The following is a 15,824-nucleotide window of genomic DNA, read 5'->3' on the forward strand; positions in this document are numbered from 1 at the left end:
GACTTCCACATGAGAAAGCAGCAAGGATGCAGTGGCGTTAATGTTTCCTGGTTTCAACCTGTATTATTTCAGTAGACATTGAAATGAGGATGCATCTTGCTGCCTTTCCAATGAAGCAAGTTTAATTTAGTAATAGGTGAAAAACCATCCCTACAAAGGTGTTAATCAGAGACTTGGCTTTGTGGACACTTTTCAGAGAACAAATTTGTTAGCATAAAAATAAAGCCAGAAAATGAAGAGCTGTTTAATCACGCAATTTGATTTTTTTGCCAGCATATTTCTTTTTCTCTGCAACCCACTGCTAAATTGTGCTTCCTAGATGTTTTTATAAAATCATTGAATCAAATCTAACTCTGATTACATCAGAGAAGGCCAGGTACCCTACACAATAACAGGGGGTATGAAATTTGACTTGTCTACTTAAAGATCACCAAAATCTGATAACAAGGTCAATTACGTCCCTGGGTGGGATTGAACCACCAACCTTTTGGTTAATAGCCGTACACACTAACTGATTGCGCCACAGAGACACTTTGCAAAAGTACATACTGACAAATGCTAATAAGCATTCATCTAAAACGTTTCCTAGAAAAACTTAAAAAAGTCAATAATCTGGAGAGTTTTTGTAAGATGTTTCTTCTATCAACCAACGAAGAAACACATTGGTACTTTCCCATGATGAGTGAGTGCTTCAGGATCTCTTGCACTTACATGTGCAGCAGAGTACAGCAATGGAAGCATGCTGGGCCCATAACCCAGAGTTAGGCAGATTGAAACTATCCTCTGCTATATGCATTTTTTTTGTTAATTAAAGTAATCCAAAACTGGGATTGATATTTTGGCTCTTTTATTTTTACTTAAAGTACAATAACTTTTACCATTTTAATTTGTTTTAATAGTATATTGACAGTATTGTTTTCTTTCAAAAATCCACTTAATTTTCTTTACCCTATTATTAAAATGGTAATTGACAAAAACAAACTACATTGTCACCAGAAGAGCAATACAAAATGTACAAGTGATATATTAAAATCATCTTTCCAGCTTGAATTTCAATGATGCATTGGGGCAACGATTTTGTGAGAAACATCTTCACCCTTAAATAAAGATTTTCTTAATTCCTTACCTGTGTGCTAATTAGATATCACCTTGTTTTCACATTAAACAGACTTCCACATGAGAAAGCAGCAAGGATGCAGTGGCGTTAATGTTTCCTGGTGTCAACCTGTATTATTTCAGTAGACATTGAAATGAGGATGCATCTTGCTGCCTTTCCAATGAAGCAAGTTTAATTTAGTAATAGGTGAAAAACCATCCTTACAAAGGTGTTAATCAGAGACTTGGCTTTGTGGACACTTTTCAGAGAACAAATTTGTTAGCATAAAAATAAAGCCAGAAAATGAAGAGCTGTTTAATCACTCAATTGGATTTTTCTGCCAGCATATTTCTTTTTCTCTGCAACCTACCGCTAAATTGTGCTTCCTAGCTGTTTTTATAAAATCACTGAATCAAATCTAACTCTGATTACATCAGGGAAGGCCAGGTACCCACACCATAACCAGGGGTTTGAAATTTTGACTTGTCTACTTAAATATCACCAAAATCTGATCACAAGGTCAATTACATCCCTGGGTGGGATTGAACCACCAACCTTTTGGTTAATAGCCAAACACACTAACCGATTGCGCCACAGAGACACTTTGCAAAAAGTTCATACTGACAAAGGCTAATAAGCATTCATCTAGAACGTTTCCTAGAAAAACTTTAAAAAGTCAATAATCTGGAGAGTTTTTGTAAGATGTTTCTTCCATCAACCAACGAAGAAACACATTGGTACTTTCCCATGATGAGTGAGTGCTTCAGGATCTCTTGCACTTACATGTGCAGCAGAGTACTGCAATGGAAGCATGCTGGGCCGATAACCCAGAGGTAGGCAGATTGAAACTACCCTCTGCTATATGCATTTTTTTTTAATTAAAGTAATCCAAAATTGGGATTGATATTTTAGCTCTTTTATTTTTACTTAAAGTACAATAACTTTTACCATTTTAATTTGTTTAATAGTATATTGACAGTATTGTTTTCTTTCAAAAATCCACTTAATTTTCTTTACCCTATTATTAAAATGGTAATTGACAAAAACAAACTACATTGTCACCAGAAGAGCAATACAAAATGTACAAGTGATATATTAAAATCATCTTTCCAGCTTGAATTTCAATGATGCATTGGGGCAACGATTTTGTGAGAAACATCTTCACCCTTAAATAAAGATTTTCTTAATTCCTTACCTGTATGCTAATTAGATATCACCTTGTTTTCACATTAAACAGACTTCCACATGAGAAAGCAGCAAGGATGCAGTGGCGTTAATGTTTCCTGGTGTCAACCTGTATTATTTCAGTAGATATTGAAATGACGATGCATCTTGCTGCCTTTCCAATGAAGCAAGTTTAATTTAGTAATAGGTGAAAAACCATCCCTACAAAGGTGTTAATCAGATACTTGGCTTTGTGGACACTTTTCAGAGAACAAATTTGTTAGCATAAAAATAAAGCCAGAAAATGAAGAGCTGTTTAATCACTCAATTGGATTTTTTTGCCAGCATATTTCTTTTTCTCTGCAACCCACTGCTAAATTGTGCTTCCTAGCTGTTTTTTTTTATAAAATCACTTAATCAAATCTAACTCTGATTACATCAGAGAAGGCCAGGTACCCTACACCACAAGAGGGGGTTTGAAATTTTGACTTGTCTACTTAAAGATCACCAAAATCTGATAACAAGGTAAATTACGTCCCTGGGTGGGATTGAACCACCAACCTTTTGGATAATAACCAAACACGCTAACTGATTGCGCCACAGTGACACTTTGCAAACTTACATTCTGACAAACGCTAATAAGCATTCATCTAGAACGTTTCCTAGAAAAACTTTAAAAAGTCAATAATCTGGAGAGTTTTTGTAAGATGTTTCTTCCATCAATCAACAAAGAACATTCAAGCTGATTTCTTGCAGCAGCTGGGCACTGTAACAGCTCCAGAGCTGCTCTGTAAGGCAACTAAAAGGGTGTGGGCCCTGCAGCACTACCTGTAGTTCGCATTGTGCGTTGGAAGGCACAAAGTAAGCAGACGGGAGAAGTCAGGATAGTGCGCAAGGGCATAGAAAGGAGCGGCTCAAGAAAAGAGAAGTGGAAACAGACAGAAAACTAGGCTGGAGAGAGACCTGAGACAAAGAGATCTGAATTATATGAGAGCCGACCAGGGGAAACACAAATTATGCAGTCGAGTTTCCCACATTTGGGGAAATCGCTGGAGCAGCACACACAGAGTGCAATGGGTGAGCCTTGCCCTGGGAGAAGCACCTTCATGATCATAGTATCTCACCTGGCAGGTAAGTAGGAGTTGGGCAAGAGCTGAGGAGGGTCGCTGCTCGGGCACCCCCCTGTCAAGTGAAGGAGATCCAACTGAGGCAGCACAAGAGAACTCTCGAAAGAAGAACAAGGCTAGAGGAAGATCTGAGACACAGAAATCTGGCTTTTACCAGAGCTGACCAGAGGAAAGCACAAACACAGTCCCCCACTACCACAAATAATGCAGTCGAGTTTCCCACATTTGGGGAAATCACAGGGGTCAGCATACCCAGAATGCAATGAATGAACCTCACCCTGGGAGAACAATCTTCATGACCATGGTATCTCCTATGCAAAATAAGTATGATTTGGGATAGGGCTGGGGAGGGCCGCTGCTCAGGCACATCTCTGTCAAGTAAAGGAGATTCAACTGAGGCAGCACAAGGGAACTCTCATCTGGGGACAACAACTGCAGGGAGAACACATATTTTCAGATGAACATGGGAGGGCAGAAGGCTGCCTAATACTGAAGCACCCCCAAACAACAAACCAAATGCAACAACTAGTACAAGCATTCCTGGGGGAAGGCCTGCAGCAGATGGATTTGCATATGGTGATGTCATCCAAGCAGTGGGTCAAAGTTGGCTTCAACCCTCGTCTGCATATGAAAAGAGAAAAGGGGCGTGCAGGGCATGGCGGCCTTTTGCGGCGCTTGGATGACCCCTAGTTCGCATTAAACACCTCCACCCTACTTCGGTGTGGGGCTCATGTTGGCTATGCCCCAGCCCATGAAGCATTCAAGCTGATTACTTGCAGCAGCTGGGCACTGTAATAGCTCCAGAGCTGCTATGTAAGGCAAGTGAAAGGGTGTGGGCCCTGCAGCACTACCTGTAGTTCGCATTGTGCATTGGAAGGCACAAAGTAAGCAGATGGGAGAAGTCAAGATAATGCGCAAGGGCATAGAAGGGAGCGGCTCAAGAAAAGAGAAGTTTAAACAGACAGCAAACTAGGCTGGAGAGAGACCTGAGACAAACAGATCTGAATTATACGAGAGCTGACCAGGGGAAACACAAATTATGCAGTCAAGTTTCCCACATTTGGGGAAATCGCAGGAGCAGCACACCCAGAGTGCAATGGGTGAGCCTTGCCCTGGGAGAAGCACCTTCATGATCATAGTATCTCACTTGGCAGGTAAGTAGGAGTTGGGCTTGAGCTGGGGAGGGTTGATGCTAGGGCACCCCCCTGTCAAGTGAAGGAGATCCAACTGAGGCAGCACAAGGGAACTCTCGAAAGAAGAACAAGGCTAGAGGAAGATCTGAGACAAATAAATCTGACTTTTACCAGAGCTGACCAGAGGAAAGCACAAACACAGTCCCCCACTACCACAAATAATGCAGTCGAGTTTCCCACATTTGGGGAAATCACAGGGGTCAGCATACCCAGAATGCAATGAATGAACCTCACCCTGGGAGAACAATCTTCATGACCATGGTATCTCCTATGCAAAATAAGTATGATTTGGGATAGGGCTGGGGAGGGCCGCTGCTCAGGCACATCTCTGTCAAGTAAAGGAGATTCAACTGAGGCAGCACAAGGGAACTCTCATCTGGGGACAACAACTGCAGGGAGAACACATATTTTCAGATGAACATGGGAGGGCAGAAGGCTGCCTAATACTGAAGCACCCCCAAACAACAAACCAAATGCAACAACTAGTGCAAGCATTCCTGGGGGAAGGCCTGCAGCAGATGGTTTTGCATATGGTGATGTCATCCAAGCAGTGGGTCAAAGTTGGCTTCAACCCTCGTCTGCATATGAAAAGAAAAAAGGGATGTGCAGGGCATGGCGTCCTTTTGTGGCGCTTGGATGACCCCTAATTCGCATTAAACATCTCCACCCTCCTTCGGTGTGGGGCTCATGTTGGCTATGCCCCAGCCCCTGAAGCATTCAAGATGATTTCTTGCAGCAGCTGGGCACTGTAACAGCTCCAGAGCTGCTCTGTAAAGCATGTAAAAGGGTGTGGGCCCTGCAGCACTACCTGTAGTATGCATTGTGCGTTGGAAGGCACAAAGTAAGCAGACGGGAGAGGTCAGGATAGTGCGCAAGGGCATAGAAGGGAGCGGCTCAAGAAAAGAGAAGTGGAAACAGACAGCAAACTAGGCTGGAGAAAGACCTGAGACAAAGAGATCTGAATTATATGAGAGCCGACCAGAGGAAACACAAATTATGCCGTCAAGTGTCCCACATTTGGGGAAATCGCAGGAGCAGCACACCCAGAGTGCAATGGGTGAGCCTTGCCCTGGGAGAAGCACCTTCCTGATCATAGTATCTCACCTGGCAGGTAAATAGGAGTTGGGCTAGAGCTGGGGAGGGTCGCTGCTCGTGCACCCCCCTGTCAAGTGAAGGAGATCCAACTGAGGCAGCACAAGGGAACTCTCGAAACAAGAACAAGGCTAGAGGAAGATCTGAGACAAAGAAATCTGACTTTTACCAGAGCTGACCAGAGGAAAGCACAAACACAGTCCCCCACTACCACAAATAATGCAGTTGAGTTTCCCACATTTGGGGAAATCACAGGGGTCAGCATACCCAGAATGCAATGAATGAACCTCACCCTGGGAGAACAATCTTCATGACCATGGTATCTCCTATGCAAAATAAGTATGATTTGGGATAGGGCTGGGGAGGGCCGCTGCTCAGGCACATCTCTGTCAAGTAAAGGAGATTCAACTGAGGCAGCACAAGGGAACTCTCATCTGGGGACAACAACTGCAGGGAGAACACATATTTTCAGATGAACATGGGAGGGCAGAAGGCTGCCTAATACTGAAGCACCCCCAAACAACAAACCAAATGCAACAACTAGTGCAAGCATTCCTGGGGGAAGGCCTGCAGCAGATTGATTTGCATATGGTAATGCCATCCAAGCAGTGGGTCAAAGTTGGCTTCAACCCTCGTCTGCATATCAAAAAAGAGAAAAGGGGCGTGCAGGGCATGGCGGCCTTTTGCGGCGCTTGGATGACCTCTAGTTCGCATTAAACACCTCCACCCTCCTTCGGTGTGGGGCTCATGTTGGCTATGCCCCAGCCCCTGAAGCATTCAAGCTGATTTCTTGCAGCAGCTGGGCACTGTAACAGCTCCAGAGCTGCTCTGTAAGGCAAGTAAAAGGGTGTGGGCCCTGCAGCACTACCTGTAGTTTGCATTGTGCATTGGAAGGCACAAAGTAAGCAGACGGGAGAAGTCAGGATAGTGCGCAAGGGCATAGAAGGGAGCGGCTCAAGAAAAGAGAAGTGGAAACAGACAGCAAACTATACTGGAGAGAGACCTGAGACAAAGAGATCTGAATTATACGAGAGCCGACCAGGGGAAACACAAATTATGCAGTCAAGTGTCCCACATTTGGGGAAATTGCAGGAGCAGCACACCCAGAGTGCAATGGGTGAGCCTTGCCCTGGGAGTAGCACCTTCATGATCATAGTATCTCACCTGGCAGGTAAGTAGGAGTTGGACTAGAGCTGGGGAGGGTCGCTGCTCGGGCACCCCCCTGTCAAGTGAAGGAGATCCAACTGAGGCAGCACAAGGGAACTCTTGAAAGAGGAACAAGGCTAGAGGAAGATCTGAGACAAAGAAATCTGACTTTTACCAGAGCTGACCAGAGGAAAGCACAAACACAGTCCCCCACTACCACAAATAATGCAGTCGAGTTTCCCACATTTGGGGAAATCACAGGGGTCAGCATACCCAGAATGCAATGAATGAACCTCACCCTGGGAGAACAATCTTTATGACCATGGTATCTCCTATGCAAAATAAGTATGATTTGGGATAGGGCTGGTGAGGGCCGCTGCTCAGGCACATCTCTGTCAAGTAAAGGAGATTCAACTGAGGCAGCACAAGGGAACTCTCATCTGGGGACAACAACTGCAGGGAGAACACATATTTTCAGATGAACATGGGAGGGCAGAAGGCTGCCTAATACTGAAGCACCCCCAAACAACAAACCAAATGCAACAACTAGTACAAGCATTCCTGGGGGAAGGCCTGCAGCAGATGGATTTGCATATGGTGATGTCATCCAAGCAGTGGGTCAAAGTTGGCTTCAACCCTCGTCTGCATATGAAAAGAGAAAAGGGGCGTGCAGGGCATGGCGGCCTTTTGCGGCGCTTGGATGACCCCTAGTTCGCATTAAACACCTCCACCCTACTTCGGTGTGGGGCTCATGTTGGCTATGCCCCAGCCCATGAAGCATTCAAGCTGATTACTTGCAGCAGCTGGGCACTGTAATAGCTCCAGAGCTGCTCTGTAAGGCAAGTAAAAGGGTGTGGGCCCTGCAGCACTACCTGTAGTTCGCATTGTGCATTGGAAGGCACAAAGTAAGCAGATGGGAGAAGTCAAGATAATGCGCAAGGGCATAGAAGGGAGCGGCTCAAGAAAAGAGAAGTTGAAACAGACAGCAAACTAGGCTGGAGAGAGACCTGAGACAAACAGATCTGAATTATACGAGAGCTGACCAGGGGAAACACAAATTATGCAGTCAAGTTTCCCACATTTGGGGAAATCGCAGGAGCAGCACACCCAGAGTGCAATGGGTGAGCCTTGCCCTGGGAGAAGCACCTTCATGATCATAGTATCTCACTTGGCAGGTAAGTAGGAGTTGGGCTTGAGCTGGGGAGGGTTGATGCTAGGGCACCCCCCTGTCAAGTGAAGGAGATCCAACTGAGGCAGCACAAGGGAACTCTCGAAAGAAGAACAAGGCTAGAGGAAGATCTGAGACAAATAAATCTGACTTTTACCAGAGCTGACCAGAGGAAAGCACAAACACAGTCCCCCACTACCACAAATAATGCAGTCGAGTTTCCCACATTTGGGGAAATCATAGGAGTCAGCATACCCAGAATGCAATGAATGAACCTCACCCTGGGAGAACAATCTTCATGACCATGGTATCTCCTATGCAAAATAAGTATGATTTGGGATAGAGCTGGGGAGGGCCGCTGCTCAGGCACATCTCTGTCAAGTAAAGGAGATTCAACTGAGGCAGCACAAGGGAACTCTCATCTGGGGACAACAACTGCTGGGAGAACACATATTTTCAGATGAACATGGGAGGGCAGAAGGCTGCCTAATACTGAAGCACCCCCAAACAACAAACCAAATGCAACAACTAGTACAAGCATTCCTGGGGGAAGGCCTACAGCAGATGGATTTGCATATGGTGATGTCATCCAAGCAGTGGGTCAAAGTTGGCTTCAACCCTCGTCTGCATATGAAAAGAAAAAAGGGATGTGCAGGGCATGGCGTCCTTTTGTGGTGCTTGGATGACCCCTAATTCACATTAAACATCTCCACCCTCCTTCGGTGTGGGGCTCATGTTGGCTATGCCCCAGCCCCTGAAGCATTCAAGATGATTTCTTGCAGCAGCTGGGCACTGTAACAGCTCCAGAGCTGTTCTGTAAAGCATGTAAAAGGGTGTGGGCCCTGCAGCACTACCTGTAGTATGCATTGTGCGTTGGAAGGCACAAAGTAAGCAGACGGGAGAGGTCAGGATAGTGCGCAAGGGCATAGAAGGGAGCGGCTCAAGAAAAGAGAAGTGGAAACAGACAGCAAACTAGGCTGGAGAAAGACCTGAGACAAAGAGATCTGAATTATACGAGAGCCGACCAGAGGAAACACAAATTATGCAGTCAAGTTTCCCACATTTGGGGAAATCGCAGGAGCGGCACACCCAGAGTGCAATGGGTGAGCCTTGCCCTGGGAGAAGCACCTTCCTGATCATAGTATCTCACCTGGCAGGTAAGTAGGAGTTGGGCTAGAGCTGGGGAGGGTCGCTGCTCGGGCACCCCCCTGTCAAGTGAAGGAGATCCAACTGAGGCAGAACAAGGGAACTCTCGAAACAAGAACAAGGCTAGAGGAAGATCTGAGACAAAGAAATCTGACTTTTACCAGAGCTGAGCAGAGGAAAGCACAAACACAGTCCCCCACTACCACAAATAATGCAGTCGAGTTTCCCACATTTGGGGAAATCACAGGGGTCAGCATACCCAGAATGCAATGAATGAACCTCACCCTGGGAGAACAATCTTCATGACCATGGTATCTCCTATGCAAAATAAGTATGATTTGGGATAGGGCTGGGGAGGGCCGCTGCTCAGGCACATCTCTGTCAAGTAAAGGAGATTCAACTGAGGCAGCACAAGGGAACTCTCATCTGGGGACAACAACTGCAGGGAGAACACATATTTTCAGATGAACATGGGAGGGCAGAAGGCTGCCTAATACTGAAGCACCCCCAAACAACAAACCAAATGCAACAACTAGTGCAAGCATTCCTGGGGGAAGGCCTGCAGCAGATTGATTTGCATATGGTAATGCCATCCAAGCAGTGGGTCAAAGTTGGCTTCAACCCTCGTCTGCATATGAAAAGAGAAAAGGGGCGTGCAGGGCATGGCGGCCTTTTGCGGCGCTTGGGTGACCCTTAGTTCGCATTAAACACCCCCACCCTCCTTCGGTGTGGGGCTCATGTTGGCAATGCCCCAGCCCCTGAAGCATTCAAGCTGATTTCTTGCAGCAGCTGGGCACTGTAACAGCTCCAGAGCTGCTCTGTAAAGCATGTAAAAGAAGTAAAAGGGTGTGGGCCCTGCAGCACTACCTGTAGTTTGCATTGTGTGTTGGAAGGCACAAAGTAAGCAGACGGGAGAAGTCAGGATAGTGCGCAAGGGCATAGAAGGGAGCGGCTCAAGAAAAGAGAAGTGGAAACAGACAGCAAACTAGGCTGGAGAGAGACCTGAGACAAAGAGATCTGAATTATACGAGAGCCGACCAGGGGAAACACAAATTATGCAGTCAAGTTTCCCACATTTGGGGAAATCACAGGGGCAGCACACCCAGAGTGCAATGGGTGAGCCTTGCCCTGGGAGAAGCACCTTCCTGATCATAGTATCTCACCTGGCAGGTAAATAGGAGTTGGGCTAGAGCTGGGGAGGGTCGCTGCTCGTGCACCCCCCTGTCAAGTGAAGGAGATCCAACTGAGGCAGCACAAGGGAACTCTCGAAAGAAGAACAAGGCTAGAGGAAGATCTGAGACAAAGAAATCTGACTTTTACCAGAGCTGACCAGAGGAAAGCACAAACACAGTCCCCCACTACCACAAATAATGCAGTTGAGTTTCCCACATTTGGGGAAATCACAGGGGTCAGCATACCCAGAATGCAATGAATGAACCTCACCCTGGGAGAACAATCTTCATGACCATGGTATCTCCTATGCAAAATAAGTATGATTTGGGATAGGGCTGGGGAGGGCCGCTGCTCAGGCACATCTCTGTCAAGTAAAGGAGATTCAACTGAGGCAGCACAAGGGAACTCTCATCTGGGGACAACAACTGCAGGGAGAACACATATTTTCAGATGAACATGGGAGGGCAGAAGGCTGCCTAATACTGAAGCACCCCCAAACAACAAACCAAATGCAACAACTAGTGCAAGCATTCCTGGGGGAAGGCCTGCAGCAGATTGATTTGCATATGGTAATGCCATCCAAGCAGTGGGTCAAAGTTGGCTTCAACCCTCGTCTGCATATCAAAAAAGAGAAAAGGGGCGTGCAGGGCATGGCAGCCTTTTGCGGCGCTTGGATGACCTCTAGTTCGCATTAAACACCTCCACCCTCCTTCGGTGTGGGGCTCATGTTGGCTATGCCCCAGCCCCTGAAGCATTCAAGCTGATTTCTTGCAGCAGCTGGGCACTGTAACAGCCCCAGAGCTGCTCTGTAAGGCAAGTAAAAGGGTGTGGGCCCTGCAGCACTACCTGTAGTTTGCATTGTGCATTGGAAGGCACAAAGTAAGCAGACGGGAGAAGTCAGGATAGTGCGCAAGGGCATAGAAGGGAGCGGCTCAAGAAAAGAGAAGTGGAAACAGACAGCAAACTATACTGGAGAGAGACCTGAGACAAAGAGATCTGAATTATACGAGAGCCGACCAGGGGAAACACAAATTATGCAGTCAAGTGTCCCACATTTGGGGAAATTGCAGGAGCAGCACACCCAGAGTGCAATGGGTGAGCCTTGCCCTGGGAGTAGCACCTTCATGATCATAGTATCTCACCTGGCAGGTAAGTAGGAGTTGGGCTAGAGCTGGGGAGGGTCGCTGCTCGGGCACCCCCCTGTCAAGTGAAGGAGATCCAACTGAGGCAGCACAAGGGAACTCTTGAAAGAGGAACAAGGCTAGAGGAAGATCTGAGACAAAGAAATCTGACTTTTACCAGAGCTGACCAGAGGAAAGCACAAACACAGTCCCCCACTACCACAAATAATGCAGTCGAGTTTCCCACATTTGGGGAAATCACAGGGGTCAGCATACCCAGAATGCAATGAATGAACCTCACCCTGGGAGAACAATCTTCATGACCATGGTATCTCCTATGCAAAATAAGTATGATTTGGGATAGGGCTGGTGAGGGCCGCTGCTCAGGCACATCTCTGTCAAGTAAAGGAGATTCAACTGAGGCAGCACAAGGGAACTCTCATCTGGGGACAACAACTGCAGGGAGAACACATATTTTCAGATGAACATGGGAGGGCAGAAGGCTGCCTAATACTGAAGCACCCCCAAACAACAAACCAAATGCAACAACTAGTACAAGCATTCCTGGGGGAAGGCCTGCAGCAGATGGATTTGCATATGGTGATGTCATCCAAGCAGTGGGTCAAAGTTGGCTTCAACCCTCATCTGCATATGAAAAGAGAAAAGGGGCGTGCAGGGCATGGCGGCCTTTTGCGGCGCTTGGATGACCCCTAGTTCGCATTAAACACCTCCACCCTCATTCGGTGTGGGGCTCATGTTGGCTATGCCCCAGCCCCTGAAGCATTCAAGCTGATTTCTTGCAGCAGCTGGGCACTGTAACAGCTCCAGAGTTGCTCTGTAAGTCAAGTAAAAGGGTGTGGGCCCTGCAGCACTACCTGTAGTTCGCATTGTGCGTTGGAAGGCACAAAGTAAGCAGACGGGAGAAGTCAGGATAGTGCGCAAGGGCATAGAAGGGAGCGGCTCAAGAAAAGAGAAGTGGAAACAGACAGCAAACTAGGCTGGAGAGAGACCTGAGACAAAGAGATCTGAATTATATGAGAGCCGACCAGGGGAAACACAAATTATGCAGTCAAGTTTCCCACATTTGGGGAAATCAAAGGGGCAGCACACCCAGAGTGCAATGGGTGAGCCTTGCCCTGGGAGAAGCACCTACATGATCATAGTATCTCACCTGGCAGGTAAGTAGGAGTTGGGCTAGAGCTGGGGAGGGTCGCTGCTCGGGCACCCCCCTGTCAAGTGAAGGAGATCCAACTGAGGCAGCACAAGGGAACTCTCGAAACAAGAACAAGGCTAGAGGAAGATCTGAGACAAAGAAATCTGACTTTTACCAGAGCTGACCAGAGGAAAGCACAAACACAGTCCCCCACTACCACAAATAATGCAGTCGAGTTTCCCACATTTGGGGAAATCACAGGGGTCATCATACCCAGAATGCAATGAATGAACCTCACCCTGGGAGAACAATCTTCATGACCATGATATCTCCTATGCAAAATAAGTATGATTTGGGATAGGGCTGGGGAGGGCCGCTGCTCAGGCACATCTCTGTCAAGTAAAGGCGATTCAACTGAGGCAGCACAAGGGAACTCTCATCTGGGGACAACAACTGCAGGGAGAACACATATTTTCAGATGAACATGGGAGGGCAGAAGGCTGCCTAATACTGAAGCACCCCCAAACAACAAACCAAATGCAACAACTAGTGCAAGCATTCCTGGGGGAAGGCCTGCAGCAGATGGATTTGCATATGGTGATGTCATCCAAGCAGTGGGTCAAAGTTGGCTTCAACCCTCGTCTGCATATGAAAAGAAAAAAGGGATGTGCAGGGCATGGCGGCCTTTTGCGGCGCTTGCATGACCCCTAATTCGCATTAAACACCTCCACCCTCCTTCGGTGTGGGGCTCATGTTGGCTATGCCCCAGCACCTGAAGCATTCAAGCTGATTTCTTGCAGCAGCTGGGCACTGTAACAGCTCCAGAGCTGCTCTGTAAGGCAACTAAAAGGGTGTGGGCCCTGCAGCACTACCTGTAGTTCGCATTGTGCGTTGGAAGGCACAAAGTAAGCAGACGGGAGAAGTCAGGATAGTGCGCAAGGGCATAGAAGGGAGCGGTTCAAGAAAAGAGAAGTGGAAACAGACAGCAAACTAGGCTGGAGAGAGACCTGAGACAAAGAGATCTGAATTATACGAGAGCCGACCAGAGGAAACACAAATTATGCAGTCAAGTGTCCCACATTTGGGGAAATCGCAGGAGCAGCACACCCAGAGTGCAATGGGTGAGCCTTGCCCTGGGAGAAGCACCTTCCTGATCATAGTATCTCACCTGGCAGGTAAGTAGGAGTTGGGCTAGAGCTGGGGAGGGTCGCTGCTCGGGCACCCCCCTGTCAAGTGAAGGAGATCCAACTGAGGCAGCACAAGGGAACTCTCGAAAGAAGAACAAGGCTAGAGGAAGATCTGAGACAAAGAAATCTGACTTTTACCAGAGCTGACCAGAGGAAAGCACAAACACAGTCCCCCTCTACCACAAATAATGCAGTCGAGTTTTCCACATTTGGGGAAATCACAGGGGTCATCATACCCAGAATGCAATGAATGAACCTCACCCTGGGAGAACAATCTTCATGACCATGATATCTCCTATGCAAAATAAGTATGATTTCGGATAGGGCTGGGGAGGGCCGCTGCTCAGGCACATCTCTGTCAAGTAAAGGCGATTCAACTGAGGCAGCACAAGGGAACTCTCATCTGGGGACAACAACTGCAGGGAGAACACATATTTTCAGATGAACATGGGAGGGCAGAAGGCTGCCTAATACTGAAGCACCCCCAAACAACAAACCAAATGCAACAACTAGTACAAGCATTCCTGGGGGAAGGCCTGCAGCAGATGGATTTGCATATGGTGATGTCATCCAAGCAGTGGGTCAAAGTTGGCTTCAACCCTCGTCTGCATATGAAAAGAAAAAAGGGATGTGCAGGGCATGGCGTCCTTTTGTGGCGCTTGGATGACCCTTAATTCGCATTAAACATCTCCACCCTCCTTCGGTGTGGGGCTCATGTTGGCTATGCCCCAGCCCGTGAAGCATTCAAGATGATTTCTTGCAGCAGCTGGGCACTGTAACAGCTCCAGAGCTGTTCTGTAAAGCATGTAAAAGGGTGTGGGCCCTGCAGCACTACCTGTAGTATGCATTGTGCGTTGGAAGGCACAAAGTAAGCAGACGGGAGAGGTCAGGATAGTGCGCAAGGGCATAGAAGGGAGCGGCTCAAGAAAAGAGAAGTGGAAACAGACAGCAAACTAGGCTGGAGAAAGACCTGAGACAAAGAGATCTGAATTATATGAGAGCCGACCAGAGGAAACACAAATTATGCAGTCAAGTGTCCCACATTTGGGGAAATCGCAGGAGCAGCACACCCAGAGTGCAATGGGTGAGCCTTGCCTTGGGAGAAGCACCTTCCTGATCATAGTATCTCACCTGGCAGGTAAGTAGGAGTTGGGCTAGAGCTGGGGAGGGTCGCTGCTCGTGCACCCCCCTGTCAAGTGAAGGAGATCCAACTGAGGCAGCACAAGGGAACTCTCGAAAGAAGAACAAGGCTAGAGGAAGATCTGAGACAAAGAAATCTGACTTTTACCAGAGCTGACCAGAGGAAAGCACAAACACAGTCCCCCACTACCACAAATAATGCAGTCGAGTTTCCCACATTTGGGGAAATCACAGGGGTCAGCATACCCAGAATGCAATGAATGAACCTCACCCTGGGAGAACAATCTTCATGACCATGGTATCTCCTATGCAAAATAAGTATGATTTGGGATAGGGCTGGGGAGGGCCGCTGCTCAGGCACATCTCTGTCAAGTAAAGGAGATTCAACTGAGGCAGCACAAGGGAACTCTCATCTGGGGACAACAACTGCAGGGAGAACACATATTTTCAGATGAACATGGGAGGGCAGAAGGCTGCCTAATACTGAAGCACCCCCAAACAACAAACCAAATGCAACAACTAGTACAAGCATTCCTGGGGGAAGGCCTGCAGCAGATGGATTTGCATATGGTGATGTCATCCAAGCAGTGGGTCAAAGTTGGCTTCAACCCTCGTCTGCATATGAAAAGAGAAAAGGGGCGTGCAGGGCATGGCGGCCTTTTGCGGCGCTTGGATGACCCCTAGTTCGCATTAAACACCTCCACCCTACTTCGGTGTGGGGCTCATGTTGGCTATGCCCCAGCCCATGAAGCATTCAAGCTGATTACTTGCAGCAGCTGGGCACTGTAATAGCTCCAGAGCTGCTATGTAAGGCAAGTAAAAGGGTGTGGGCCCTGCAGCACTACCTGTAGTTCGCATTGTGCATTGGAAGGCACAAAGTAAGCAGATGGGAGAAGTCAAGATAATGCGCAAGGGCAT

At 47.4% G+C, this 15,824-nt stretch overlaps 21 non-coding genes and 2 pseudogenes across 21 annotated transcripts; all 23 read right to left on the reverse strand.

Annotated features, from left to right (window-relative positions):
• Positions 1-1,623: 1,623 nt before the first annotated feature.
• TRNAN-AUU (transfer RNA asparagine (anticodon AUU)) lies at positions 1,624-1,697 on the reverse strand. The gene has a single exon. It is a non-coding gene; the product is annotated as a tRNA-Asn (tRNA).
• Positions 1,698-3,257: 1,560 nt separating this feature from the next.
• Positions 3,258-3,399, reverse strand: LOC135021330 (U1 spliceosomal RNA; annotated as a pseudogene).
• Positions 3,400-3,551: 152 nt separating this feature from the next.
• Positions 3,552-3,715, reverse strand: LOC135021351 (U1 spliceosomal RNA). The gene has a single exon (XR_010218610.1). It is a non-coding gene; the product is annotated as a U1 spliceosomal RNA (small nuclear RNA).
• Positions 3,716-4,386: 671 nt separating this feature from the next.
• Positions 4,387-4,549, reverse strand: LOC135021316 (U1 spliceosomal RNA). The gene has a single exon (XR_010218580.1). It is a non-coding gene; the product is annotated as a U1 spliceosomal RNA (small nuclear RNA).
• A 152-nt stretch (positions 4,550-4,701) lies between these two features.
• LOC135021352 (U1 spliceosomal RNA) lies at positions 4,702-4,865 on the reverse strand. Its single transcript, XR_010218611.1, has one exon. It is a non-coding gene; the product is annotated as a U1 spliceosomal RNA (small nuclear RNA).
• Positions 4,866-5,536: 671 nt separating this feature from the next.
• On the reverse strand, positions 5,537-5,699 carry LOC135021337 (U1 spliceosomal RNA). Its single transcript, XR_010218596.1, has one exon. It is a non-coding gene; the product is annotated as a U1 spliceosomal RNA (small nuclear RNA).
• Positions 5,700-5,851: 152 nt separating this feature from the next.
• On the reverse strand, positions 5,852-6,015 carry LOC135021343 (U1 spliceosomal RNA). Its single transcript, XR_010218602.1, has one exon. It is a non-coding gene; the product is annotated as a U1 spliceosomal RNA (small nuclear RNA).
• A 673-nt stretch (positions 6,016-6,688) lies between these two features.
• LOC135021310 (U1 spliceosomal RNA) lies at positions 6,689-6,851 on the reverse strand. The gene has a single exon (XR_010218574.1). It is a non-coding gene; the product is annotated as a U1 spliceosomal RNA (small nuclear RNA).
• A 152-nt stretch (positions 6,852-7,003) lies between these two features.
• Positions 7,004-7,167, reverse strand: LOC135021283 (U1 spliceosomal RNA). Its single transcript, XR_010218549.1, has one exon. It is a non-coding gene; the product is annotated as a U1 spliceosomal RNA (small nuclear RNA).
• Positions 7,168-7,838: 671 nt separating this feature from the next.
• On the reverse strand, positions 7,839-8,001 carry LOC135021317 (U1 spliceosomal RNA). Its single transcript, XR_010218581.1, has one exon. It is a non-coding gene; the product is annotated as a U1 spliceosomal RNA (small nuclear RNA).
• Positions 8,002-8,153: 152 nt separating this feature from the next.
• Positions 8,154-8,317, reverse strand: LOC135021288 (U1 spliceosomal RNA). The gene has a single exon (XR_010218553.1). It is a non-coding gene; the product is annotated as a U1 spliceosomal RNA (small nuclear RNA).
• Positions 8,318-8,988: 671 nt separating this feature from the next.
• On the reverse strand, positions 8,989-9,151 carry LOC135021301 (U1 spliceosomal RNA). The gene has a single exon (XR_010218565.1). It is a non-coding gene; the product is annotated as a U1 spliceosomal RNA (small nuclear RNA).
• Positions 9,152-9,303: 152 nt separating this feature from the next.
• On the reverse strand, positions 9,304-9,467 carry LOC135021353 (U1 spliceosomal RNA). The gene has a single exon (XR_010218612.1). It is a non-coding gene; the product is annotated as a U1 spliceosomal RNA (small nuclear RNA).
• A 680-nt stretch (positions 9,468-10,147) lies between these two features.
• On the reverse strand, positions 10,148-10,310 carry LOC135021328 (U1 spliceosomal RNA). The gene has a single exon (XR_010218592.1). It is a non-coding gene; the product is annotated as a U1 spliceosomal RNA (small nuclear RNA).
• A 152-nt stretch (positions 10,311-10,462) lies between these two features.
• Positions 10,463-10,626, reverse strand: LOC135021344 (U1 spliceosomal RNA). The gene has a single exon (XR_010218603.1). It is a non-coding gene; the product is annotated as a U1 spliceosomal RNA (small nuclear RNA).
• Positions 10,627-11,299: 673 nt separating this feature from the next.
• On the reverse strand, positions 11,300-11,462 carry LOC135021311 (U1 spliceosomal RNA). The gene has a single exon (XR_010218575.1). It is a non-coding gene; the product is annotated as a U1 spliceosomal RNA (small nuclear RNA).
• Positions 11,463-11,614: 152 nt separating this feature from the next.
• LOC135021354 (U1 spliceosomal RNA) lies at positions 11,615-11,778 on the reverse strand. The gene has a single exon (XR_010218613.1). It is a non-coding gene; the product is annotated as a U1 spliceosomal RNA (small nuclear RNA).
• Positions 11,779-12,470: 692 nt separating this feature from the next.
• LOC135021333 (U1 spliceosomal RNA) lies at positions 12,471-12,612 on the reverse strand (annotated as a pseudogene).
• Positions 12,613-12,764: 152 nt separating this feature from the next.
• Positions 12,765-12,928, reverse strand: LOC135021293 (U1 spliceosomal RNA). The gene has a single exon (XR_010218558.1). It is a non-coding gene; the product is annotated as a U1 spliceosomal RNA (small nuclear RNA).
• Positions 12,929-13,599: 671 nt separating this feature from the next.
• Positions 13,600-13,762, reverse strand: LOC135021305 (U1 spliceosomal RNA). Its single transcript, XR_010218569.1, has one exon. It is a non-coding gene; the product is annotated as a U1 spliceosomal RNA (small nuclear RNA).
• A 152-nt stretch (positions 13,763-13,914) lies between these two features.
• On the reverse strand, positions 13,915-14,078 carry LOC135021296 (U1 spliceosomal RNA). The gene has a single exon (XR_010218561.1). It is a non-coding gene; the product is annotated as a U1 spliceosomal RNA (small nuclear RNA).
• A 671-nt stretch (positions 14,079-14,749) lies between these two features.
• LOC135021309 (U1 spliceosomal RNA) lies at positions 14,750-14,912 on the reverse strand. Its single transcript, XR_010218573.1, has one exon. It is a non-coding gene; the product is annotated as a U1 spliceosomal RNA (small nuclear RNA).
• A 152-nt stretch (positions 14,913-15,064) lies between these two features.
• LOC135021355 (U1 spliceosomal RNA) lies at positions 15,065-15,228 on the reverse strand. Its single transcript, XR_010218614.1, has one exon. It is a non-coding gene; the product is annotated as a U1 spliceosomal RNA (small nuclear RNA).
• Positions 15,229-15,824: the final 596 nt, after the last annotated feature.

This window comes from Pseudophryne corroboree, unplaced genomic scaffold, assembly GCF_028390025.1.
Source record: "Pseudophryne corroboree isolate aPseCor3 unplaced genomic scaffold, aPseCor3.hap2 scaffold_369, whole genome shotgun sequence".
Taxonomy (NCBI): domain Eukaryota; kingdom Metazoa; phylum Chordata; class Amphibia; order Anura; family Myobatrachidae; genus Pseudophryne; species Pseudophryne corroboree.